Genomic DNA, 26,446 nt, shown 5'->3' on the forward strand with positions numbered 1-26,446 from the left:
AGCCAAATTATTAGAGTTATTAGAATCTAGTAGGGTAAAACAATCTATAGACCTGATGTTATCTGTGTCCTTTCTGGGTAGATACCTAGTTTGAAGTAGGGGTCAGGGAGGGGAGCGAAGTGAGCGTAGAGACTTGAGCGGACTAGAATCCCCAGGCTAAAGATTGCAGGGTAAGTGTCTAAATAGACAAATTGTTAGGAGTAATTAGAGTATAACACCCCCCGGGCTAAATATTGCAGGGAAAGTGTCTTAATAGTCATAAGTGTGGAAATAGCCAAATTGTAAGAGTTATTAGAAACTTGTAGGAAAAAACAATCTATAGACCTGATTTCAGCTGTGTCTTTTCTGAGTAGGTACCTAGTTTGAAGTAGGGGGCAGGGAGAGGAGCCGGTGAGTCTAAAAGGAGCTGCCTAGAACCCCCCGGCTAAAGACTGCTGGGCAAGTGTCTAAATAGCCGTAAGTGACTAAATAGCCAACTTGTTAGGAGTTATTAGAATCTAGAACACCCCCCTGGCTAACTATTGCAAACTAAGTGTCTAGATAGCTGTAAGTGTCTACATAGCCACATTGTTAGGAATTATTAGAATCTAGTATGAAAAAATAATCTATAGACCTGATTTCAGCTGTGTCTTTTCTGGGTAGATACCTACTTTGAAGTAGGGGCATGGAGGGGAGTGATGTGAGCATAGCAAGCTGAGCGTGCTAGAACCCCCCCAGGCTAAAGATTGCAGGGTAAGGGTCTAAATAGGAGTTATTAGAATCTAGACCCCCCCCCCCAGGCAAAAGAATGCAGGGTAAGTTTCTAAAATGCTGTAAGTGTCTAAATAGTCAAATTGTAAGGAGTTATCAGAATCTAGTAGGGAAAAACAATCTATAGACCTGATTTCATCTTTGTCCTTTCTGGGTAGATACCAAGTTTGAAGCAGGGGGCAGTGAGAGGAGCAAATTTAGCATAGCGAACAAAGTGGGTTAGAAACCCCACAGGCTAAAGATTGCAGGGTAAGTGTCTAAATATCCATAAGTGTCTAAATACCCAAATTGTTAGGAGTTATAAGAATCTTGCACTCCCAAGCTAAAGATTGCAGGGTAAGTGTCTAAATAGTCATAAGTGTCTAAATAGCCAAATTGTTAGGAGATATTAGAATCTAGAAACCCCAAGACTATAAGTGTCTAAATAGACGTGTCTAAATAGCCAAATTGTTAGGAGTCATTAGAATCTAGTAAAGAAAAACAATCTATAGACCTGATTTCTGCTGTGTACTTTCTGGGTACATACCTAGTTTGAAGTAGGAGGCAAGGAGGGGAGTGAAGTGAGCATAGAAAACAGAGCGGGCTAGAATGCCCCCAGGTATAAGGTTTCAGGGTAAGTGTCTAAATAGCCATGACTAAATAGCCAAATTGTTAGGAGTTATAAAATTCTTAATCCCCTAGCTGAAAAGATAGCAGGGAAAGTGTCTAAATAGCCGTACGTGTCTAAACAGCCAAATTGTTATGATTTTTTTAGAATCTAGAACCCCCAGGCTAAAGATGCAGGGTAAGTGTTTAAATAGCTGTAAGTGTCTAAATAGACAAATTATTAGGAGTTATTAACATCTAGTAGTAAAAACAATCTATAGACCTGATTTCAGCTGTGTCCTTTCTGGGTAGATACATAGCTTGAATTAGGGGGCAGAGAGTGGAGCAAAATGAGCGTAGCGAACAGAGCGGGCTAGAAGCCCCCAGGCTAAAGATTGCATAGTAAGTGTCTAAATAGCCATAAATGTCTAAATAGCCAAATTGTTTGGAGTTATTAGAATCTAGAACCCCCTCAGGTTAATGACTGCCGGGTAAGTGTCTAAATAGCCGTAAGTGTCTAAATAGACAAATTGTTAGTAGTCATTAGAATCTTGTAGGGAAAAACAATCTATAGACCTATTTTTCAGCTGTCTCCTTTGGGGTAGATACCTAGTTTAAAGTAGGGTTAAGGGAGGGGAGCAAAGTGAGAGTAGCAAATGGAGCAGCCTAGAACCACCCAGGCTAAATATTGCATGGCAATTGTCTAATTAGCTGTAAGTTTCTAATCAGCCAAAATGTTAGGAGTTATTAGATTCTAGAACCTTGCAGGGTAAATATTGCAGGGTAAGTGTCTAAACAGCTGTAAGTGTCTCAATAGCCAATTTATTAGGAGTTATTTGAATCTAGTAGGGAAAAACAATCTATAGACTTGATGTCAGCTGTCTCCTTTCTGGGTGAACCGAACACAGAGAATGATGTGGGCTATAACCCCCCAGGCTAAAGATTGCAGGGTAAATGTCTAAATAGAAAAAAATTCTTGAACACCCCCAGGCTAAAGATTGCAGGGTAAGTGTCAAAATAGCCATACGTGCATAAATAATCAAATTGTTAAGAGTTATTAGAATCTAGTACGGTAACAGAATCTTTAGACCTGATTTCAGCTGTCCTTTCTGGGTAGATACCTAGTTTGATGTAGGGGCAGGGAGGGGAGTGAAGTGAGCATAGCAAAAGGAGTGGGCTTGAAACCCCCAGGCAAAAGATTGCAGGGTAAGTGTCTAAATAGTCATAAGTGTCTTAATTTCCAAATTGGTAGGAGTTATTAAATCTAGAAACACCCACACGCTAAATATTGCAGGGTAAGTGTCTAAATAGCCGTAAGCATCTAAATAGCCAAATTGTTAGGAGTTATTAGAATCTAGTGGGCAAAACAACCCATAGGCATGATTTCAGCTGTGTCCATTCTGGGTAGATACCTATTTTGAAGTAGGGGGAAGGGAGGAGAGCGAAGTGAGCATAACAAACAGAGCTGCATAGAACCCCCCAGGCTAAAGATTGCAGGGTAAGTGTCTAAATAGTCGTAAGTGTCTAAAGAGCCAAATTGTTAGGAGTTATTAGAATCTAGTTTGGAAAAAAAATCTATAGACCTTTTTTTCAGCTGTGTCCATTCTTGATAGATACCTAGTTTGAAGTAGTAGGCAGGGAGAGGAGCAAAGTGAGCATAGAGAACGGAGCTGGCTTTAACCCCTCCAGGCTAAAGATTGCATGGTAAGTCTCTAAATAATCGTAAGTGTCTAAATTGAAAAACTGTTAGGAGTTATTGGAATCTAGAATCTCCCAGAATAAAGATTGCAAGGTAAGGGTTTAAATAGTCGCACGTGTCTAAATAGCCAAATTGTTTGGAGTTATAAGAATCTAAAACCCACCCCTGGTTAATGATTGCAAGGTTAGTGTCTAAATAGCCGTAAGTGTCTAAATAGCCAAATTGTTAGGAGTTACTATAATCTAGAACCCACCCCCATTATAAACATTGCAGGGTAAGTGTCTAAATAGTCATGTCTAAATAGCCAAATAGTTAGGAGTTATTAGAATCTAGAACCCCGCCCCCGCACTAAAGATTGCAGGATAAGTGTCTAAATATTTGTAAGTTTCTAAATAGCCCACTTGTTAGGAGTTATTAGAATCTAGACCCCCCCCCCCAGGCAAAAGAATGCAGGGTAAGTTTCTAAAAGTGTCTAAATAGTCAAATTGTAAGGAGTTATTAGAATCTAGTAGGGAAAAACAATCTATAAACCTGATTTCATCTTTGTCCTTTCTGGGTAGATACCAAGTTTGAAGCAGCGGACAGTGAGAGGAGCACAGTTAACGTAGTGAACGAAGTGGGTTAGAAACCCCCAGGCTAAAGATTGCAGGGTAAGTATCTAAATAGCCATAAGTGTCTAAATAGCCAAATTATTAGGAGATATTAGAATCTAGAAACCCCAAGACTATAAGTGTCTAAATAGACGTGTCTAAATAGCCAGATTGTTAGGAGTCATTAGAATCTAGTAGGGAAAAACAATCTATAGACCTGATTTCTGCTGTGTCCTTTCTGGGTAGATACCTAATTTGAAGTAGGGGGAAGGGATGGGAGCGATGTGAGCGTAACGGACGGAGCTGCCTAGTACCCCCCAGGCTAAAGATTGCAGGGTAAGTTTCTAAATAGCCATAAGTGTCTAAACAGCCAAATTGTTATAATTTTTTAGAATCTAGAACCCCCCAGGCTAAAGATGCAGGGTAAGTGTTTAAATAGCTGTAAGTGTCTAAATAGACAAATTATTAGGAGTTATTAAAATGTAGTAGTAAAAACAATCTATAGACCTGATTTCAGCTGTGTCCTTTCTGGGTAGATACATAGCTTGAATTAGGGGGCAGAGAGTGGAGCAAAGTGAGCGTAGCGAACAGAGCGGGCTAGAAGCCCCCAGGCTAAAGATTGCTGAGTAAGTGTCTAAATAGCCATAAATGTCTAAATAGCCAAATTGTTTGGAGTTATTAGAATCTAGAACCCTCCAGGCTAATGACTGCAGGGTAAGTGTCTAAATAGCCATAAGTGTCTAAATAGACAAATTGTTAGTAGTCATTAGAATCTAGTAGGGAAAATCAATCTATAGACCTCATTTCAGCTGTCTCCTTTGGAGTAGATACCTAGTTTGAAGTAGGGTTAAGGGAGGGGAGCAAAGTGAGAGTAGCAAATGGAGCAGCCTAGAACGGCTCGGGCAAAATATTGCATGGAAAGTGTCTAAATAGCTGTATGTTTCTAATCAGCCAAAATGTAAGGAGTTATTAGATTCTAGAACCTCGCAGGGTAAAGATTGCAGGGTAATTGTCTAAACAACCATAAGTGTCTCAATAGCCAATTTATTAGGAGATATTTGAATCTAGTAGGGAAAAACAATCTATAGACCTGATGTCAGCTGTGTCCTTTCTGGGTAGATACCTAGTTTGAAGTAGGGGGCAGGGAGGGAAGCGAACTGAGTACAGAGAATGATGTGGGCTAGAACCCCCCAGGCTAAAGATTGCAGGGTAAATGTCTAAATAGAAAAATTGTTAGGAGTTAAATTCTAGAACACCCCCAGGCTAAAGATTGCAGGGAAAGTGTCAAAATAGCCATACGTGTATAAATAATCAAATTGTTAAGAGTTATTAGAATCTAGTATGGAAAAAGAATCTATAGACCTGATTTCAGCTGTCCTTTCTGGGTAGATACCTAGTTTGATGTAGGGGCAGGGAGGGGAGTGAAGTGAGCATAGCAAAAGGATCGGGTTTGAAACCTCCAGGTGAAAGATTACAGGGTAAGTGTCTAAATAGTCATAAGTGTCTATTTTTTAGGAGTTATTGTAATCTAGAAACCCCCAGGATAAAGATTGCTGGGTAAGTGTCTCAATAGTCACACGTGTCTAAATTTCCAAATTGTTAGGAGTTATTAAATCTAAAAACACCCACAGGCTAAATATTGCAGGGTAAGTGTCTAAATAGCCGTAAGCATCTAAATAGCCAAATTGTTATGAGTTATTAGAAACTAGTGGGGAAAAACAATCTATAGACCTGATTTCAGCTGTGTCCATTCTGGGTAGATACCTATTTTGAAGTAGGGGGAAGGGATAACAGACAGAGCTGCATATAACCCCCCAGGCTAAAGATTGCAGGGTAAGTGTCTAAATAGCTGTAAGTGCCTAAATAGCCACATTTTAGGAGGTATTAGAATCAAGAACCCCCAGGCTAAAGATTGCAGGGTAAGTGTCTAAATAGCCATAAGTGTCTAAAGAGCCAAATTGTTAGGAGTTATTAGAATCTAGTTTGGAAAAACAACCTATAGACCTTTTTTTCAGCTATGTCCATTCTTGGTAGATACCTAGTTTGAAGTAGTAGGCAAGGAGAGGAGCAAAGTGAGCGTAGAAAATGGAGCTGGCTTTAACCCCTCCAGGCTAAAGATCGCAGGGTAAGTGTCTAAATAGCCATAAGTGACAGCCAAATTGTTCGGATTTATTAAAATCTAGAACCCCCCAGGCTAAAGATGCAGGGTAAGTGTCTAAATAGCTGTAAGTGTCTAAATAGCCACATTATTAGGAGTTCATAGGTTCATAGGTTCATACTAGGCTACCTGCCCGAGGGCATTTACAAGCCTAGCCCATAGTTTTGTGGCTTACGCCACCCCTTTAGTATGGGGAACTATACCCATTATTTTGCTGTGCCTCTGTTGAGCAGTGACACTGAGGTAATCCCTGGGGTATATCTGCGATCTCCCATCCATTGGTCAAGATTTCTCTTGAACAAGGCCAGCGAGGTGCTCTGCCTCACATATACCGGGATTTTATTAAAATCTAGTAGTAAAAACAATCTATAGACCTGATTTCAGCTGTTTGCTTTTTGGGTAGATACATACCCTGAAGTAGTGGCAGACAGGGGAGCAATGTGAGCATAGCGAACAGAGCGGGCTAGAACCCCCCAGGCTAAAGATTGCAGAGTAAGTGTCTAAATAGCTGTAAGTGTCTAAACAGCCAAATTATTAGTTGTCATAAGAATCGAGTAAGGAAAAACAATCTATAGACCTCATTTCAGCTGTCTCCTTTCTAGGTAGATACCTAGTTTGAGGTATGGTTAAGGGAGGGGAGCAAAGTGAGAGTAGCAAATGGAGCAGACTAGAACCACCCAGGCTAAATATTGCATGGTAAGTGTCTAAATAGCTGTAAGTTTCTAATTAGCCAAAATGTTAGGAGTTATTAGATTCTAGAACATCCCAGGCTAAAGATTGCAAGCTAAGTGTCTAAATATCCATAGGTGTCTAAATAGCCAATTTATTAGGAGTTATTTGAATCTAGTAGGGAAAAACAATCTATAGACCTCATGTCAGCTGTGTCCTTTCTGGGTAGATACCTAGTTTGAAGTAAGGGGCAGGGAGGGGAGCGAAGCGAGCGCAGAGAACAAAGTGGGCTAGAACCCCCCAGACTAAAGATTGCAGGGTAAGTGTCTAAATAGCCAAATCGTTAGTAGTTATTAGACTCTAAAACCCCCAGGCTAAAGATTGCAGGGTAAGTGTCTAAATAGCCATATGTGTCTAAATAGCGAAATTGTTAAGAGTTATTAGAATCTAGTAAGGAAAAAGAATCTACAGACATGATTTCAGCTGTGTCCTTTCTGAGTAGATACCTAGTTTGATGTATGGGCAGGGAGAGGAGCGAAGTGAGCATAGTGAACGCAGCCGGCTAGAACTCCACAGGCTAAAGATTGCAAGGTAAGTGTCTAAATAACTGTAAGTGTCTAAATGGTCAAATTGTTAGGAGGTATTAGAATCTAGAACCCCCAGGATAAAGATTGCAGGGTAAGGGTCTAAATAGTCATAAGTGTCTAAATAGCCAAATTGTTAGGAGGTATTAGAAACTAGAACCTTAAAGCCTAAAAATAGCAGGGTAAGTGTCTAAATAGCCATAAATGTCTAAATAGGCAAATTGTTAAGATTAATTAGAATCTAGTGGGTAAAAACAATCTATAGACTTGATTTCACCTGTGTCCTTTCTGGGTAGATACCTAGTTTGAAGTAGGGGGCAGTGAGGAGAGTGAAGTGAGCATAGCAAATGGAGCAGGCTAGAACCCCCCCAGAATAAAGATTGTAGGGTAAGTGCCTAGATAGCTCTAAGTGTCTAAATAGCCAAATTGTTTGGAGTTATTAGAATCTAGAACCCCCAGGCTAAAGATTGCAGGGTAAGTGTCGAAATAGCTGTAACTGTCTAATCAGCCAAATTGTTAGGAGTTATTAAAATATAGTAGTGAAAAACAACCTATAGACCTGATTTCAGCTGTGTCCTTTCTGAGTAGATACCTAGTTTGAAGTAGGGGGCAGGGAGGGGAGTGAAGTAAGCGTAGCGAATGGAGAGGTCTAGAACCGCCCAGAATAAAGATTGCAGGGTAAGTGTCTAAATAGCCGTGTCTAAATTTCCAAATTGTTAGGAGTTATTAGAATGTAGTATGGAAAAACAAGCTATAGACCTGATTTCAGCTCTGCCCTTTCTGGGTAGATACCTAGTTTGAAGTAGGGGCATAGAGGGGGGCGATTTGATCATAGCAAACTGAGCATGCTAGAACCCACCAGGCTAAAGATTGTAGGGTAAGTGTCTAAATAGCCAAATTTTTAGGAGTTATTGGAATCTAGAACCCCCAGGATAAAGATTGCAGGGTAAGTGTCTAAACCATCGTACATATCTAAATAGGGAAATTGATTGGAGTTATTAGAATCTTGAACCCCCCAGGTTAAAGATTGCAGGGTAAGTGTCTAAATAGACAAATTCTTCGGAATTTTTAGAATCTAGAACCCGGCATGATAAAGATTGCATGGTAAGTATGTAAATAGCCATAAGTGTCTAAATAGCCAAATTGTTAGGAGATATTAGAATCTAGTAGGGAAAAACAATCTATAGACCTGATTTTAGCTTTGTGCTTTCTGGGTAGATATCTGGTTTGAATTAGGGGGCAGGGAGGGGAGCAAAGTGAGAGTAGTGAACGGATCGGGCAAGAACCCCCCACGCTAAAGAATGGAGGGTAAGTATCTAAATAGCCAAATTGTTATTAAAAGCTAAAACCTCCGAGCCTAAAGATTGCAGGGTAAGTGTCTAAACAGCCATAAGTGTCTAAATAGCCAAATTCTTATGAGTTATTAAAATCTAGTAGGGAAAAATAATCTATAGACCTGATTTCAGCTGTGTCCTTTCTGGTTAGATCCTCACTTTAAGTAGGGGGCAGTGAGGGGAGCGAAGTGTGCATAGCGAATGGAGTCGACTAAAACCTCCAGGCTAAAGATTTCAGGGTAAGTGTCTAAATACCTGTAAGTGTCTAAATAGCCAAATTGTTAGGAGACATTAAAATCTAGTAGGGAAAAAACTATCTATAGACCTGATTTCAGCTGTCTCCTTTCTGGGTAGATAACTAGTTTGAGGTAGGGTGCAGGAAGGTGAGCAAAGTGAGAGTAGCGAATGGAGCGGGCTAGAATCACCAAGGCTAAATATTGCAGGGTAAGTGTCTAAATAGCCGAAAGAGTCTAAACAGCCAAATTATTAGGAGTTTTTATCAGTTTGTAGGTAAAAACAATCTATAGACCTGATGTCAGCTTTTTCCTTTCTGGGTAGATACCTAGTTTGAAATAGGGTCAGGGATGGGAGTAAAGTGAGCGTAGACAATGGAGTGAGCTAGAACCCCCTCCCAGCCTAAAGAGTGCAGGGGTAAGAGTCTAAATAGCCATAACTGTCTAAATATCCAAATTGTTAGGAGTTATTAGAATCTAATAGGGAAAAAGAATATATAGACCTCATTTTAGCTGTGTCCTTTCTGGGTAGATACCTAGTTTGAAGTAGGGGCAGAGAGTGGAGTGAAGTGAGCATTGTGAACGAAGCATGCTAGATTACCCCAGGCTAAAGATTGCAGGGTAAGTGTCTAAATAGCCAAATTGTTACGAGTTATTGGAATCCAGAACCTCCCAGGATAAAGATTGCATGATAAGTGTCTAAATAGGTGTACATGACTAAATAGCCAAATTTTTAGGTGTTATTAGAATCTGGAACCCCCAGGTTAAAGATTGCAGGGTAAGTGTCTAAATAGCTGTGTCTAAATAGCCAAATTGTTAGGAGTTATTAGAAACTAGAACTCCCCTGGATAAAGATTGCAGGGTAAGTGTCAAAATAGTTGTAAGTGTCTAAACAGCCAATTTGTTAGGATTTATTAGAATCTAGAACCCCCCAGGCTAAAGATGCAGGGTAAGTGTCTTAATAGCTCTATGTGTCTAAATAGCCAAATTATTAGGAGTTATTAGACTGTAGTAGGGAAAACAATCTATAGACCTGATTTCAGCTGTGCCCTTTCTGGGTAGATACAGAGTTTTAAGTGAGGGGAGCAAAGTGAGCATAGTGAACAGAGCAGGCTAGAACCCCTCCAGGCTAAAGATTGCAGAGTAAGTGTCTAAATAGCTGTGTCTAAATAGGCAAATTGTTAGGAGTTATTAGAATCTAGTAGGGAAAAACAATCTATAGACGTGATTTCGGCTGTGTGCTTTTGGGTAGATACCTGGTTTGAAGTAGGGGGCAGGGAGAGTAGCGAAGTGAGAATAGCGAACAGAGCGAGCGAGAACCTCCAAGGCTAAGGGTAAGTGTTTAAAAAATGAAATTGTTAGGAGTTATTAAAAGCTAGGACCACCCAGCCTAAATATTGCAGGGTAAGTGTCTAAATAGCAATAAGTGTCTAAATAGCCAAATTCTTAGGAGTTATTAGAATCTAGTAGAGAAAAACAATCTATAGACCTAACTTCAGCTGTGTCCTTTCTGAGTAGATACCTCGCTTGAAGTAGGGGGCAGGGAGGGGAACAAAGTGTGCATAGCAAACGGAGTGGGATAGAACCCCCCCAGGCTAAAGATTGCAGGGTAAGTGTCTAAATAGTCATAAGTGTCTAAATAGCCAAATTGTTAGGAGTTATTAGAATCTAGAACCCCCCAGGCTAATGACTGCAGGGTAAGTGTCTAAATAGCCATAAGTGTCATAATAACCAAATTGTTAGGAGTCATTAGAATCTAGTAGGGAAAAACAATCTCTAGACCTGATTTCAGCTGCCTCCTTTTTGGGTCGATACCTAGTTTGTGAGAGTAACGAATGGAGCGGGCTGCATCCATCCAGGCTATATATTGCAGGTTAAGTGTCTAAATAGCTGTAAGTTTCTAATTAGCCAAAATGTTAGGAGTTATTAGAATCTAGAACTCCCCCAGGCTAATGGACTGCAGGGTAAGTGTCTAAATAGCCATAAGTGTCATAATTGCCAAATTGTTAGGAGTCATTAGAATCTAATAGGGAAAAGCAATCTATAGACCTGATTTCAGCTGTCTCCTTTCTGGGTCGATACCTAGTTTGTGAGAGTAGCAAACGGAGCAGGCTAGAACCTCCCAGGCTAAAGATTGCAAGATAAGTGCCTTCCTAGCCAACTTTTTAGGAGCTATTAGAATCTAGACCCCCCCCCCCCCGCAGGCTAAAGATTACAGGGTAAGTGTTTAAATAACAAAATATACACCAGGATTTTTATTAAATAAAGCTTTCGGGTCTACACCCTTCATCAGTATAGCTTAGCATATAAAAAAATCACCATTTAAATAGGAGAACATAAAGTCACATGCTTCAACCCAACTCACCTAACAATAAAAAATTAAAGCTACAATGAATCAATAAATATATGCAAAGTAGCACATAAAAAATCACATCTATAAAACATATACATTTTTATAAATAAACAATTTTATACTGTTTCATATGAAATCACATGCACCATACTTAAAAATTAATAAGTAATAATTAAAACTTAAACTTACAAAACTTCTCTCTGTCTTTTAGCCAGAACGGGCTTTAGACTAACTGAATTATTTAGGCCTGGGGCTACATCAGCTTGAAGTCTAATAATCCATTCTAGTTCTTTCAATTCAAATAAATTATTAATGTCACCCTTCCTCAGACCTACCTCTACCTTACAAAAAACCCTAAATCTAAAAGTATGTCTCACACCTTCATCCAATATATGCTTACTTAAGGCATTGGTGGGCAACTTCCTCTTGATTTCAGACCCGTGTTCCACCATTCTCTCCCTCAATTTTCTTATAGTTTTGCCTACATAGAATGAGGTTTCTGGTGGAGGTTGGGTCACTGAACCTGTTTCGAAATACCTGCAGGGCGTCTTGGGGAAGTATTTGAAAGTATGTACAACTGTGCTTAAAGATACAAATGATTTTTTGAATAGTTTATATGAATGACAGTGTATTAATAATATGGATAACTGCATTTTGGTTACCCTGGATATTGCTTCACTTTTCACAGTAATACCTAACGAATATGGTGTTAATGCCATATGTGACTTTTTGTGTCAAGAGGTTAAAATGAGTGGAAGAGACATTGAGACTATTTGTTCTCTTTTAGAAGTTGTTTTATTACATAATGTGTTTATTTTTGATGGTGAACCTTTCCTTCAATTAACAGGTTTGGCAATGGGTACGTCCGTTGCCAACACCTATGCCAACCTTGTACTTTATGAATGGGAGAAAAGGGTTATTTTAGATAAGAGTATTGAGTTCAACAAATATGTCTCATTCTATAAGAGATTTGTAGATGATTGCTTTATGTTACGGAAGGGTACTTTGCTGGATTTGGATCTGTATTTGCAGTACTTGAATGATTCAACTAGTTTCCTGAGTTTCAAGATGGAAACTTCAGATAGTGTTATGATTTTTTTGGATGTAACAATTTTTAAGGAATCTAATATTTTGGAATACAAGGTGTTTAGAAAAGATGTTGATGCCCTTAGGTATGTTAATAAAAACAGCATGCATGCCCCTCATATTTTCAAAGGAACATTGAAAGCACAGTTTATTAGGCTGAGTAGTTTAAATACAAAGGATGAAGTGTTTCAAGAGCAGGTAAATGCTATGGCAATGGAGTTTGAGAAGAGTGGTTATTCGAAGGAATTTATAAATAAAGTAATTAAAGATGTAATTATTGAAAAAGAGTCCAGGTATAAACCTATATTACAAGGCTGTAGTGAGAATAGTGCTACTAGACAGGTGATGTTGGGTAATAATATTGCTGTTAGGTACTTGACAACTTATAACCTAAATTCTCAGTGTGTGTAGCATAATTGAGAAGAATTGGGCAATTTTAATGGCTATGCCTGAGATTAGGTCTATAGTAGGTGATAAACCTAGGTTCACCTATAGGAGCTCTGAAGCTTTGAAGCAGAAATTGTGCTACAAGGATTTTCAGAATAAAAATGGAGATGACAGAAGGGTGGCTAAAACAGTGAAATGCTATAATCGTACTTGTTGCAATGACATTTATACGGGTGATGCTACATTTACACATCCTATAACTAATGAGACATTTACCATGAGAACAATTACTGCTTGTAATGAGGAGAGAGTATATTTGGCTACTTGTGTGTGTTGCACCTCATTCTATGTAGGTAAAACTATAAGAAAATTGAGGGAGAGAATGGTGGATCACAGGTCTGAAATCAAGAGGAAGTTGCCCACCAATGCCTTAAGTAAGCATATATTGGATGTAGGTGTGGGACATACTTTTAGATTTAGGGTTCTTTGTAAGGTAGAGGTAGGTCTGAGGAAGGGTGACATTAATAATTTATTGGAATTGAAAGAACTAGAATGGATTATTAGACTTCAAACTGATGTAGCCCCAGGCCTAAATAATTCAGTTAGTCTAAAGCCCGTTCTGGGTAAAAGACAGAGAGAAGTTTTATAAGTTTAAGTTTTAATTATTAATTATTCATTTTTAAGTATGGTGCATGTGATTTCATATGAAACAGTATAAAATTGTTTATTTATAAAAATGTATATGTTTTATAGATGTGATTTTTTATGTGCTACTTTGCATATATTTATTGATTCATTGTAGCTTTAAATTTTTATTATTAGGTGGGTTGGGTTGAAGCATGTGACTATGTTCTATTTAAATGGTGATTTTGTATATGTTAAGTTATACTGATGAAGGGTGTAGACCCGAAAGCTTTATTTAATAAAGATCCTGGTGTATATTTTGTTGTTTTATTCAAGCAGTTGCAGTAACACCTATTGCTGAATTAAGTGTTTAAATAGCCATACGTGTCTAAATAGCCAAATTGTTAAGAGTTATTAAAATCTAGTAGGGAAAAAGAATCTATAGACCTGATTTCAGCTGTGTCCTTTCTGGGTAGATACCTAGTTTGATGTAGGGGCAGGGAGGTTAGCTTTGTGAGCATAGCGAACAGAGTGGGCTAGAACCCCCCCCCCAGGCTAAAGATTGCAGGGTAAGTGTCTAAATAGCCAAATTTTTATGAGTTACTGGAATCTAGAACCCTCCCAGGATAAAGATTGCAGGGTAATTGTCTAAATAGCCATAATTGTCTAAACAGCGAAATGTTTAGGTGTTACTAGAATCTTGTTTGGAAAAATAACCTATAGACCTTATTTCAGATATGTTCTTTCTGAGTAGATACCTAATTTGAAGTAAGGGGCAGGGAGGGGAGCGAATTAAGCACAGCGAACAGGGTGGGCTAAAGCCCCACAGAATAAAGATTGTAAGTGTCTAAATAGCTGTAAGTGTCTGAATAGCCAAATAGTTAGGAGTTATTAGAATCTAGAACCTCCTGGCTAAAGATTACAGGGTAAGTGTGTTAATAGTTGTAATTGTCTAAACAGCCAAATTGTTAGGAGTTATTAAAATCTAGTAGGAAAGAACAACCTATAGACCTGATTTCAGGTTTGTCCTTTCAGGGTAGATACCTAGTTTGAATTAGGGGGCAGGGAGGGGAGCAAAGTTAGCATAGTGAACGGAGTGGGTTAGAACCCCCCCAGGCTAAACATTGCAGGTTAAGTGTCAAAACAGCCATGTCTAAATAGCCAAATTATTTGGAGTTAATAGAATCTAGTAGGGAAAAACAATCTATAGACCTGATGCCAGCTGTGTCCTTTCTGGGTAGATACCTTGTTTGAAGTAGGGGGCATGGAATTCATTGAAGTGAGCGTAGAGAACGGAGCGGGCTAGAACCTCCCCAGGCTAAATATTGCAGGGTAAGTGACTAAATAGCCAAATTGTTATGAGTTATTAGAATCTATAACCCCCCCCATGCTAAAGATTGAATGGTAAGTGTCTAAATAGCCATATGTGCCTAAATAGCCAAATAGTTAGGAGTTATTAGAATTTAGTAGGGAAAAAAAATCTATAGACCGGATCTCAGCTGTATCCTTTCTGGGTAGATACCTAGTTTGAAGTAGGGGCATGGAGGGGAGCAATGTGAGCATAGTGAACTGAGTGGGCTAGAACCCCCAGACTATAGATTGCAGGGTAAGTGTCTAAATAGCCGTAAGTGTCTAAATAGCCAAATTGTTAGGAGTTACTGGAATCTAGAATCCCCCTGGATAAAGATTGCGGGGAAGGGTCTAAATAGTCGTACATATCTAAATAGCCAAATTTTTTTGAGTTATAAGAATCTATAACCCCCCAAGGTCAAAGATTGCAGGGTAAGTGTCTAAATAGCCGTAAGTGTCTAAATAGCCAAATTGTTAGGAGTTATTAGAATCTAGAACCCCCCAGGATAAAGATTGCAGGTTAAGTGTCTAAATAGTCGTAAGTGTCTAAATTGCTAATGTGTTAGTAGTTATTAGAATCTAGACACGCCCCATGCTAAAGTTTGCAGGGTAAGTGTCTAAATATCCAGAAGTGTTTAAATAGCCCAATTGTTAGGAGTAATTAGAATCTAACACTCCCCAGGCTAAAGATTGCAGGGTAAGTGTCTGAATAGCCATAAGTGTCTAAATAGCCAAATTGTTAGGAGTTATTAGAATCTGGACCCCCCCCCCCCGGCCAAAGATTGCCGGGTAAGTGTCTAAATTGCTGTAAGTGTCTAAATAGACAAATTGTAAGGAGTTATTAGAATCTAATAGGGAAAAACAATCTATAGACCTAATTTCAGCTGTGTGATACCTAGTTTGAAGTAAGGGGCAGTGAGAGGAGCAAAGTTAGCATAGCAAACAAAGTGGGCTTGAACCCCACAGGCTAAAGATTGCAGGGTAAGTGTCTAAATATCCATAAGTGTCTAAATACCCAAATTGTTAGGAGTTTTTCGAATCTAGAACCCCCAGGATAAAGATTGCAAGGTAAGTGTCTAAACAGCTGTAAGTGTCTAAATTGCCAAACTGTTAGGAGTGTCTAAATTTAGAAATGCTCACAGGCTAAAGATTGCAGGGTAAGTGTATAAATAGCATAAGTGTCTAAATAGCCAAATTGTTAGGAGTTATTAAAATCTAGTAGGGAAAAACAATCTATAAACCTGATTTCAGCTGTGTCCTTTCTGGGTAGATACCTAGTTTGAATTAGGGGGAAGGGAGGGGAGCAAAGTGAGTATAACGAACGGAGCTGCCTAGAACCTCCCAGGTTAAAGTTTGCGGGGTAAGTGTCTAAATAGCCGTGTCTAAATAGCCAACTTGTTAGGAGTTATTAGAATCTAGTAGGGAAAAGCATTCTATAGACCTGATTTCAGCTGTGTCCTTTCTTGTTAGATACCTAGTTTGAAGTAGGAGGCAGGGATAGGAGCAAACTGAGTGTAGCCAATGGAGCAGGCTACAACCACCCCCCCCCCGGCTAAAAAATGCAGGTTAAGTTGCAGAGTTCTATGACAGATTTACCTTTTATTTATACAAAAAGAGAGTAAGCACTTTCACAATCTACCCAGATCGCTTCTTCAGACTGTATTAAAATGTCATCTTATCTAACCAAGCATTTTAAACCTTCAGTCATTAACACATTGCAGTTAATTAATCACAATTACCTAATTAAAACATGGGAGTGGTTCCCTTTCAATAAAAACTTTTTAAAAATCCAAAACTTCTTACTTTGCTATTCTTTTGTATCAGCTTATATCTAAACAAAATACTTATAAAAAACAGCTCAGTATATATGATACAATAGAAACATAAAATGTTAATAAAAAATATTAGCAAAACATTACTTATGAAAATGCATGTATATATATATATATATATATATATATATATATATATATATATATATATATGCATATTATTATAATATAGGCTTAACTAAGCTGGATCACAACCATTTGGCAGACAAAATTCTTAATTTCATTTAATATAATTGAATTCATTATAAATATAGACATAAAGCAAAGGCAACATATTATATAATAAGGCATGGATATAATTAAATGTTATATTAAAAACATAAATAAACATTTAGTGCTTCAAATTTCATGCTTTAAGATGGTTTAAGTGATACTGCATCATTTATTCCTGGATGTTTATCTGCATTTAATTTTATAATCCACTTCTGTTCTAGTTCTTCAATTTTATTTATACATATATATAGGTAAAATGAATTGGATGCTAAAAGAACGTATTTTAGAACATTTGAGAGACATTGCAACAGGTAAAGAAACTAATGCTCTAGCCAAACATATTCAAAAAGAAGGGAAAGATCATAATTTTAAATTCTTTTTGCTTGAGGTAGTTAAGAAAGGCCTTAGAGGAGGTGATATAAAAAAATAAAACTGAAGAACTAGAACAGAAGTGGATTATAAAATTAAATTATAATAATATGCACATATATATATATATATATATATATATATATATATATATATATATATATATACACATGCATTTTTATAAGTAATGTTTTGCTAATATTTTTATTAACATTTTATGTTTCTATTGTATCATATATACTGAGCTGTTTTTTATAAGTATTTTGTTTAGATATAAGCTGATACAAAAGAATAGCAAAGTAAGAAGTTTTGGATTTTTAAAAAGTTTTTATTGAAAGGGAACCACTCCCATGTTTTAATTAAGTAATTGTGATTAATTAACTAAAATGTGTTAATGACTGAAGGTTTAAAATGCTTGGTTAGATAAGATGACATTGTAATACAGTCTGAAGAAGCAATCTGGGTAGATCGCGAAATCGCTTACTCTCTTTTTGTATAAATAAAAGGTAAATCTGTCGTGGAACTCTGCAACTTCTTTATTTTACTATTTTGGTACTTTTGTGTCGTTGTTAGAGTGAACTCAGTACTCTGTCCATTTTCCTTGTACCTGTTGTATTGCAGGGTAAGTGTCTAAATAGCCATAAGTGCTGAAATAGCTAAATTGTTAGGAATAATTAGAAACTTGAACCCCCAGGCTAAAGGTTGCAGGGTAAGTGTCTAAATAGCCATGTCTAAACAGCCAAATTGTTAGGGTTTATTAGAATCTAGAACACCCATGGCTAAAGATGCAGGGTAAGTGTCTAAATAGCTGTAAGTGTCTAAATAGACAAATTATTAGGAGTTATTAGAATCTAGCAGTGAAAAACAATCTATAGACCAGATTTCAGCCGTGTCCTTTCTGGGTATATACATAGCTTAATGTAGGGGGCAGAGAGAGGAGCAAAGTGAGAGTTGCGAAAAGAGCAGGCTAGATCCCCACAGGCTAAAGATTGCAGAGTAAGTGTCTAAGTGTCTAAATAGTCAAATTGTTTGGAGTTATTAGAATCTAGAACCCCCCAAGCTAATGACTGCAGGGTAAGTGTCTAAATAGCCACAAGTTTCTAAACAGCCAAATTTTAGGAGTCATTAGAATCTAGTAGGAAAAAACAATATATAAACCTGATTTCAGCTCTCTGCTTTCTGGGTAGACACCGAGTTTGAGGTAGGGTACAGGGAAGGGAGCAAAGTGAGAGTAGCAAACATAGCAGGCTAGAACCACCCAGGCTAAATATTGCAGGAAAAGTGTCTAAATAGCTGTAAGTTTCTAATTAGAGAAAATGTTAGGAGTTATTAGATTCTAGAATCTCCCAGGCTAAAGACTGCAGGGTAATTGTCTAAATAGCTGTGTCTAAATAGCCAAATTATTAGGAGTTATTTGAATCTAGTAGCGAAAAACAACATATAGACCTGATGTCAGCTGTGTCCTTTCTGGGTAGATACATAGTTTGAAGTAGGGGGCAAGGAGGGGGAGCAAAGTGAGCCCCCCAGGCTAAAAATTGCAGGGTAAGTATCTAAATAGCCAAATTGTTAGGAGTTATTAGAATCTGGAACCCCCCAGTCTACAGATTGCAGGGTAAGTGGCTAAATAGCCATAAGCATCTAAACAGCCAAATTGTTAGGAGTTATTAGAATCTAGTTTGGAAAATCAACCTATAGACCTTTTTTTCAGCTGTTTTCTTTCTGAGTAGATACTTAGTTTGAAGTAGGGGGCAGGGAGGGCAGTGAAGTAAGCGTAGTGAATGGAGTGGGCTAGAACACCCCAGAATAAAGATAGCAGGGTAATTGGCTAAATAGCTGTAAGAGACTAAACAGCCAAATTGTTTGGGGTTATTAGAATCTAGAACCCCCAGCTAAAGATTGCAGGGTAAGTGTCTAAATAGCCAAATTGTTAGGAGCTATTAAAATCTAGTAGTGAAAAGCCACCTATAGACCTGATTTCAGCTGTGTTCTTTCTGGGTAGATACCTAGTTTGAAGTAGGGGGCAGGGAGGGGAGTGAAGTAAGTGTAGTGAACAGTGCGGGCTAGAACCCCCCTGACTAAAGAATGCAGGGTAAGTGTGAAAAATTCTGTAACTGTCTAAATAGCAAAATTGTTTGGAGTTATTGGAATCTAGAACCCCATCTAAAAATTGTATGGTAAGTGTCTAAATACCCGTAAGTGTTGAAATAGCCAAATTGTTAGGAGTTATTAGAATCTAGAACCCCCCAGGCTAAATATTGCAAAGTAAGTGTCTAAATAGTTGTAAGTGTCTAAATAACCAAATTGTTAGGAGTTATTAGAATCTAGTATGGAAAAATAATCTATAGACCTGATTTCAGCTTTGTCATTTCTGCGTAGATACCTAGTTTGAAGTAGGGGCATGGAAGTGGAGTGATGTGAGCATAGCAAACTGAGCGTGCTAGAACCCCCAGGCTAAAAATTGCAGGGTAATTGTCTAAATAGACGTAAGTGTCCAAATAGCCAAATTGTTAGTAGTTATTGGAATCTAGAACCCCCCAGGATAAAGATTGCATGGTAAGTGTCTAAATAGTTGTATGTGTCTAAATAGCCAAATTGTTAGGAGTTATAAGAATCTAACACCCCCAGGTTAAAGATTGCTGGGCAAGTGTCCAAACAGCCATAAGTGTCTAAATAGCCAAATTGTTAGAAGTTATTAGAGTCTAGAACCCCCCACCCCCACCCCAGGCTAAGGATTGCAGGGTAAGTGTCGAAATAGCCGTAAGTGTCTAAATAGCCAAATTGTAAGATTTATTAGACTCTATAAATCTAGTCTGGAAAAACAATCTATAGACCTGATTTCAGTTGTGTCCTTTCTGGGTAGATTCCTAGTCTGAAGTAGGGGGCAGTGAGAGGAGCAAAGCGAGTGTAGCGAATTAAGTGGGCTAGAACCCCCCCGGCTAAAGATTGCAGGGTAAGTGTATAATATCTATAAGTGTCTAAATTCCCAAATTGTTAGGAGTTATTAGAATCTAAAACTCCCAGGATAAAGATTGCAGGGTAAGTGTCTAAATAACTATAAGTGTCTAAATTCCCAAATTGTTAGAAGTTACTAAAATCTATAAATACTCACAAGCTAAAGATTGCAGTGTAAGTGTCCAAATAGCCGTATATGTCTAAATAGCCAAATTGTTGTGAGATATTAGAATCTTGAACCCCCAAGTCTAAAGATTGCAGGGTAGGTTTCTAAATACCTGTAAGTGTCTAAATAGCCAAATTGTTAGGAGTTATTATGTAGTAGGGAACACAATCTATAGAGCTAATTTCAGCCATGTCCTTTCTGGGTAGATACCTAGTTTGAAGTAAGGGGAAGGGAGGGGAGTGAAATGAGCGTAACACACAGAGCTGCCTGGAACCCCCTAACCTAAATATTGCAGGGTAAGTGTCTAAATAGCCATAAGTGTGTAAATAGACAACATGCTAGGAGTTATTAGAATCCAGAACCCCCCCCAGCCTAAAGATTGCAGGGTAAGTGTCTAAATAGCCGTAAATGTCTAAATAGTCAAATTGTTAGGAGTTATTAGAATCTAGTAGGGAAAAACAATCTATACACCTGATTTCAGCTGTGTCCTTTCTGAGTAAATATATAGGTTGATGTAGGGGGCAGAGAGGGGAGCGAAGTGAGCATAGCGAAGAGAGCGGGCTAGAACCCCCCAGGCTAAAGATTTCAGGTAAGTGCCTAAAAAGCCATAAGTGTCTAAACAGCCAAATTATTAGGAGTTATTAGAATCTAGAATCCTCCAGGCTAATGACTGCAGGGCAAGTGTCTAAATAGCTGTAAGTTTCATAATTGCCAAATTGTTTGGAGTCATTAGAAGCTAGTAGGGAAAAATAATCTATAGACCTGATTTCAGCTGTCTCCTTTCTCGTTTGATACCTAGTTTGAGGTAGGGTGCAGGGATGGGAGCAAAGTGAGAGTAGCGAACAGAGCCGGCTAGAACTCCCCCAGGCAAAGATTGCAGGGTATGTGTCTAAATAGCCAAATTGTTAGGAGTTAGAATCTAGAACCCCCCCCCCCCAGCTAAAGATTGTAGGGTAAGCATCTAAATAGCCATACATGTCTAAATAGCCAAATTGTTAAGAGTTATTAGAATTTAGTAGGGAAAAATAATCTATAGACCTGATTTTAGCTGTGTTCTTTCTGGGTAGATACCCAATTTGATGCAGGGGCAGGGAGTGGAGTGATGTGAGCATAGCGAATGGAGCAGGCTAGAACCCACCCAGGATAAAGATTGTAGGGTGTCTAAATAGCCACATTTGTATGAGTTATTGGAATCTAGAACCCCCCCCCCCAGGAAAAAGATTGCAGGGTAAGTGTCTAAATAGTCAATACATGTCTAGATAGCCAAATTGTTAGGAGTTATTAGAATCTAGACCCTCCCATGCTTAAGATAGCAGGGTAAGTGTCTATATAGCTGTAAGTGTCTAAATAGCCAAATTGTTAAAAGTAATTAGAATCTAGTAGGGAAAATGAATCTATAGACCTGATTTCAGCTGTGTCCTTTCTGGGTAGATACCTAGTTTTAAGTAGAGGGCTGTGAAGGGGGAGAGAAATTAGCATAGCAAACGAAGTGGGCTAGAATCCCCCAGACTAATGATTCCCAGGTAATTATCTAAATAGCTATAAGTGCCTAAATAGCCAAATTGTTAGGAGTTATTAGAATCAAGAAACCCCAGGCTAATAATTGCAGTGTAAGTGTCTAAAAAGTCGTAATTGTCATAACAGCCAGTTTGTTAGGAGTTATTAGACTTTTGTTTGGAAAAACAACCTATAGACCTTATTTCAGCTGTGTTCTTTCTGAGTAGATACCTAGTTTGAAGTAGGGGCAGGGAGGGAGCAAAGTAATTGTAGCGAACGGAGCGGGCTAAAGCCCCCCAGAATAAAGATTGCAGGGTAAGTGCCTAAATAGCTGTACGTGTCTAAATAGCCAAATTGTTAGGAGTTATTAGAGTCTAGAACCTCCAGGATAAATATTGCAGGGTAAGTGTCTAAATAGCTATAATTGTCTAAATAGCCAAATTCTTAGGAGTTATTAAAATCTAGCAGGGAAAAACAACCTATAGACCTGATTTCAGTTTTGCCCTTTCTGGGTAGATACCTAGTTTGAAGTAGTGTAGTGAACGGAGCGGTTTAGAACCCCCCATGCAAAAGATTGCAGGTTAAGTGACTAAATAGCCGTAAGTGTCTAAATAGCAAAATTGTTAGGAGTTATTGGAATCTAGAACCCCCATCTAAAAATTGTATGGTAAGTGTCTAAATAGCTGTAGGTGTCTAAATAGCCAAATTGTTAGGTGTTATTAGAATCTATAACCCCCCCAGGCTAAATATTGCAAAGTAAGGGTCTAAATAGCTGTAAGTGTCTAAATAGCCAAATTGTTAGGAGTTATTAGAATCTAGTATGGAAAAACATTCTATAGACCTGATTTCAGCTGTGCCTTTTCTGGGTAGATACCTAGTTTGAAGTAGGTGTTAGGGAGGGGAGAGAAGTAAGCGTAGCAAACGGAGCAGGCTAGAACCCCCCCCCAGGCTAAAGATAGCAGGGTAAGTTTCTAAATATCTGTAAGTGTCTAAATAGCCAAATTATTAGGAGTTATTAGAATCTAGAACACCCCAGGCTAAAGATTGCAGGGTAAGTGTCTAAATAGCCTTAAGTGTCTAAATAGACAAATTGTTAGGAGTTATTAGAATCTAGTAAGGAAAAACAATCAATAGACCTGATTTCAGCTGTGTCCTTTTTGGGTAGATACCTACTTTGAAGTAGTGGGCAGGGAGCAGAGAAAAGTGAGCGTAGTGAACGGAGCAGTCTAGAGCCCTCCAGGCTAAAGTTTGCAGTGTAAGTGTCTAAATAGCCGCAAGTGTCTAAGTAGCCAAATTGTTAGGAGTTATTAGAATCCAGAACCCCCCCCCAGGCTAAAGATTGCAGGGAAAGTGTCTAAATAGCCGTATGTGTCTAAATATCCAAATTGTTAGGAGTTATTAGAATCTAGTAGGGAAAAACAACCTATAGACCTGATTTCAGCTGTGTCCTTTCTGGGTAGATACCTAGTTTGAAGCAGACAAAAAGTGGAAGTTTAAATACCTTTTTGCCTCTATTTGATAAGTGCGCAATTCCAGTGTATCTACTGGGTTACCTTTTTTTTTCACCTAGAGCTTTATTTTGGTTTACTGATAACTAAAAAGAAAAAAGTTTAACTGGGGAATGTATTTACTGCTGAAGGGGGTGTGGAGCACCTGCTGTCCCTAGTCGTGGGTAGAGCTAGTTATTTCTGCTTTAGACCAGGTACTTTCTACAGTAGCAGACTAAGAGGGAAACATAGCTAGACACCTACTGTAACTTATTTTCTTTTTAAAGCCCTTGAGTCCTTGTGGCTGTTTTCTTCACTGCAGATGTGGTCACTGGCCAAGGATTCAGCAAGTGGGGGACTGAGAGAAACCCATTCACAGGGACAGTGTCATTAAATGAAAAGATGGACACAAAAATAATTTTTACATTAAGGTCTCTGAAACTGGAATGATAGAGAAATGATGTAAAAAGTAACTGAAATAATAAATTATCACCCAGGCAGGATGGGTTTTGGGTTTAAGAGTAGCAGCATGTTATAATATTTACACAGGTACAAAGTGTTTAGTAAAAAAGGCTCAGGCAACTGTTATGCATTCGCATATGAAGCCCTTGACAAAAAAATACACCTTACTTAGTGTTATGTACCGGATAATTTAGGTAGCCCATGAATTTAAAGAGACAGTTCTTTCACAGATATAGCAGTAGTAAACTATCACAGCAATTTTATATAGCAGGACTTTAATATTACAACACAGACATTTACATATCTACATTGCCATAATATTTCTCATGGTACAGCAGTTAAAATAACTAAGGATCACTCTAACTTGGCAGCAAAACAGGACTTTTAGCCGTAATATGGTGTTCTGTATTTAACTTATGGTTTCCTTCAAACTGAATCACAGAGCACTCAGTCAGACTGCTTAGTGTCTATTTTAATTAAAAAAGTATGTACTAAACAAAAGTGATGAAGAGTAGCAACCCAATTTGATAGTATAGCATCTGTAAGTGCTAGCAGCATGAAGCACACTAACCACCAAATCAGACTGGAAAATTATACTTTGTAATACTTTGTCTACAACTTGTATAAATAAGAGACCATCTGCAACAGTAGCAATGCTAACAGTAACAAAGCAATAGAACAATTGAGTTTGTAGAGACCTTTAGCTGCAATATAAAAAGTAAAGCTCAAACACTTACAATGAGATACACCATGAGCTGAAGAGAATGGGCAGCTGCTGCGAGTAAGCCAAGATGGCTGCAGGGGGTTAAAAAGACTTTGCAGGGAGAATATTAGAGGAGGGGGAGGGGAGTGGTCACATGTAATGTGAAATAATTAATTCTTGTAGAAAATCCCATTCAGGAGAAATTAAGCAGCAAATGCTGCAAAAAACAATCTATAGACCTGATTTCAGCTGTGTCCTTTCTGGGTAGATACCTAGTTTGAAGCTGACAAAAAGTGGAAGTTTAAGTACCTTTTTGCCTCTATTTTACAAATGGGCAATTCCCGTGTATCTACTGGGTTACCTTTTTTTTGCCTAGAACTTTATCTTGGTTTACTGATAACTAAAAGGAAAAGTTTAACTGGGGAATGTATTTACAGCTGATGGGGGTGGGGAGCAGCTGTTGTCACTAGCTGTGGGTAGAACCAGTTAGTACTTCTTTAGACCAGGTTCTTTCTAAAGTAGCAGGCTAAGAGGGAAATGTAGCTAGACAACTACAGTAAATTATTTTCTTTTTAAAGCCTTGAGTCCTTCTGGCTGGTTTCTTTACTGCAGATGCAGTCAGTGGCCAAGGATTCAGCAAGTGGGGGACTGAGAGACAACCCGTTCGCAGGGACAGTGGTCACTAAATGAAAAGATGGAGACAAAAATAATTATTATGTTAAGGTCTCTGAAAGATGAATGAGAGGGAAGTGCTGTAATTAGTAAATGAAAAATAAATTATCGCCCAGGCAGAAAGGGTATTGGATTTAAGAGTAGCAGCATGCTATACTATTTACACATTAATAGAACAGATCTATGAAAAACACTATTTAGACCAAGAAACCTTGTGCCATTTGAAAAAAAGAAGTGACCGAGGAAGTGGAATAATATAAAGAATAAAATCTTAGACTTTTGAAAGGTATAAAAAGGAAATATGGATATGGGAAAGAAAGATCTGATAGTGTGCAATATTCATGCAAAGGAGAAATCGAAACAATCAACACAAAAAAGGCAGGGCCAAAGGTATCTGAAGAGAAATACAGGCAAAGGTATCCAGATATGGAAAATTTCACAATAAAGAAAAATGAGATGACAAAGAGGGGATGAAGAAGAGAAGATTAGTCAAGTAGAAGTTAAAAAAATAGAATCTGAAGTTATGGAATATTTGTGAAGTGAAATACTAGAAAGTCTAATGCAGGATATATCACAGCATGATGGAACAACGAGTCCCCAAGGTAAGGAGAAACAGGAGGGGCGGGAGACATCTGAAGAAGGAATATGAACATGATGAGTGAGAGACATCTGAAGAAGGAATATGAACATGAGGAGTGGGAGACATCTGAAGAAGGAATATGAACATGAGGAGTGGGAGACATCTGTAGAAGGAATATGAACATAAGGAGTGGGAGACGTCTGAAGAAGGAATATGAACATGAGGAGTGGGAGACGTCTGAAGAAGGAATATGAACATGAGGAGTGGGAGACATCTGAAGAAGGAATATGAACATGAGGAGTGGGAGACATCTGAAGAAGGAATATGAACATGAGTAGTGGGAGACGTCTGAAGAAGGAATATGAACATAAGAAGTGGGAGATATCTGAAGAAGGAATATGAACATGAGGAGTGGGAGACATCTGAAGAAGGAATATGAACATGAGGAGTGGGAGACATCTGAAGAAGGAATATGAACATGGGAAAGAAAAAGAGATTTATTGTGGTGCAATATTTATGCAAAGGAGAAAGCAAAACTAATCAATACAAAAAGATCAGCACCAAAGATATTTGAAGAGAAATACAGACAAAGGCTGGACATAAAAAAAATATACAAAAAATATGAAAACAAAGTGGAAAAGTAGAAAAGAGGATTAGTGATGGAGATGTTAAAGGAATAGAAGCTGAGATTATTGTTATTTGCAAAGTGAAAGATTTAGTGTAGAAAATGTAAACAGATAACATCATAGAAGGATAGATCACTGGACACTCAAATTAAGGAGAAACCAGTGGAGTGTGAAGGATTTGATCAGTTGCCATATGAAGATACTTTGGAGCCTTGCATAGGAAACCAGTACAAATGTTCAGTTGGATGCAGGACTCATTGTTTCAGTTGGGTCTAACCATTGAGACTTTGGAGGCCTTGACAAACATGCTATCAGGGTTTTCCCACACAGGAATATCAGGGCTCTCCAAACCAAGGTGGAAGTGGCAGCAAATATCTTTCCCCCACCACTTTTGTGTCTGTTCACCTTTTGTGCATCTTTCTCCCCTTTCATTTGTTAATAGGTAAATACTAGGCTATTCCAGCCAATAATCAGAGGTCAGAATC

The sequence above is a fragment of the Protopterus annectens genome, chromosome 4.part1 (genome assembly GCF_019279795.1).
Source record: "Protopterus annectens isolate FY-2018-M chromosome 4.part1, PAN1.0, whole genome shotgun sequence".
Classification (NCBI taxonomy): Eukaryota; Metazoa; Chordata; order Ceratodontiformes; family Protopteridae; genus Protopterus; species Protopterus annectens.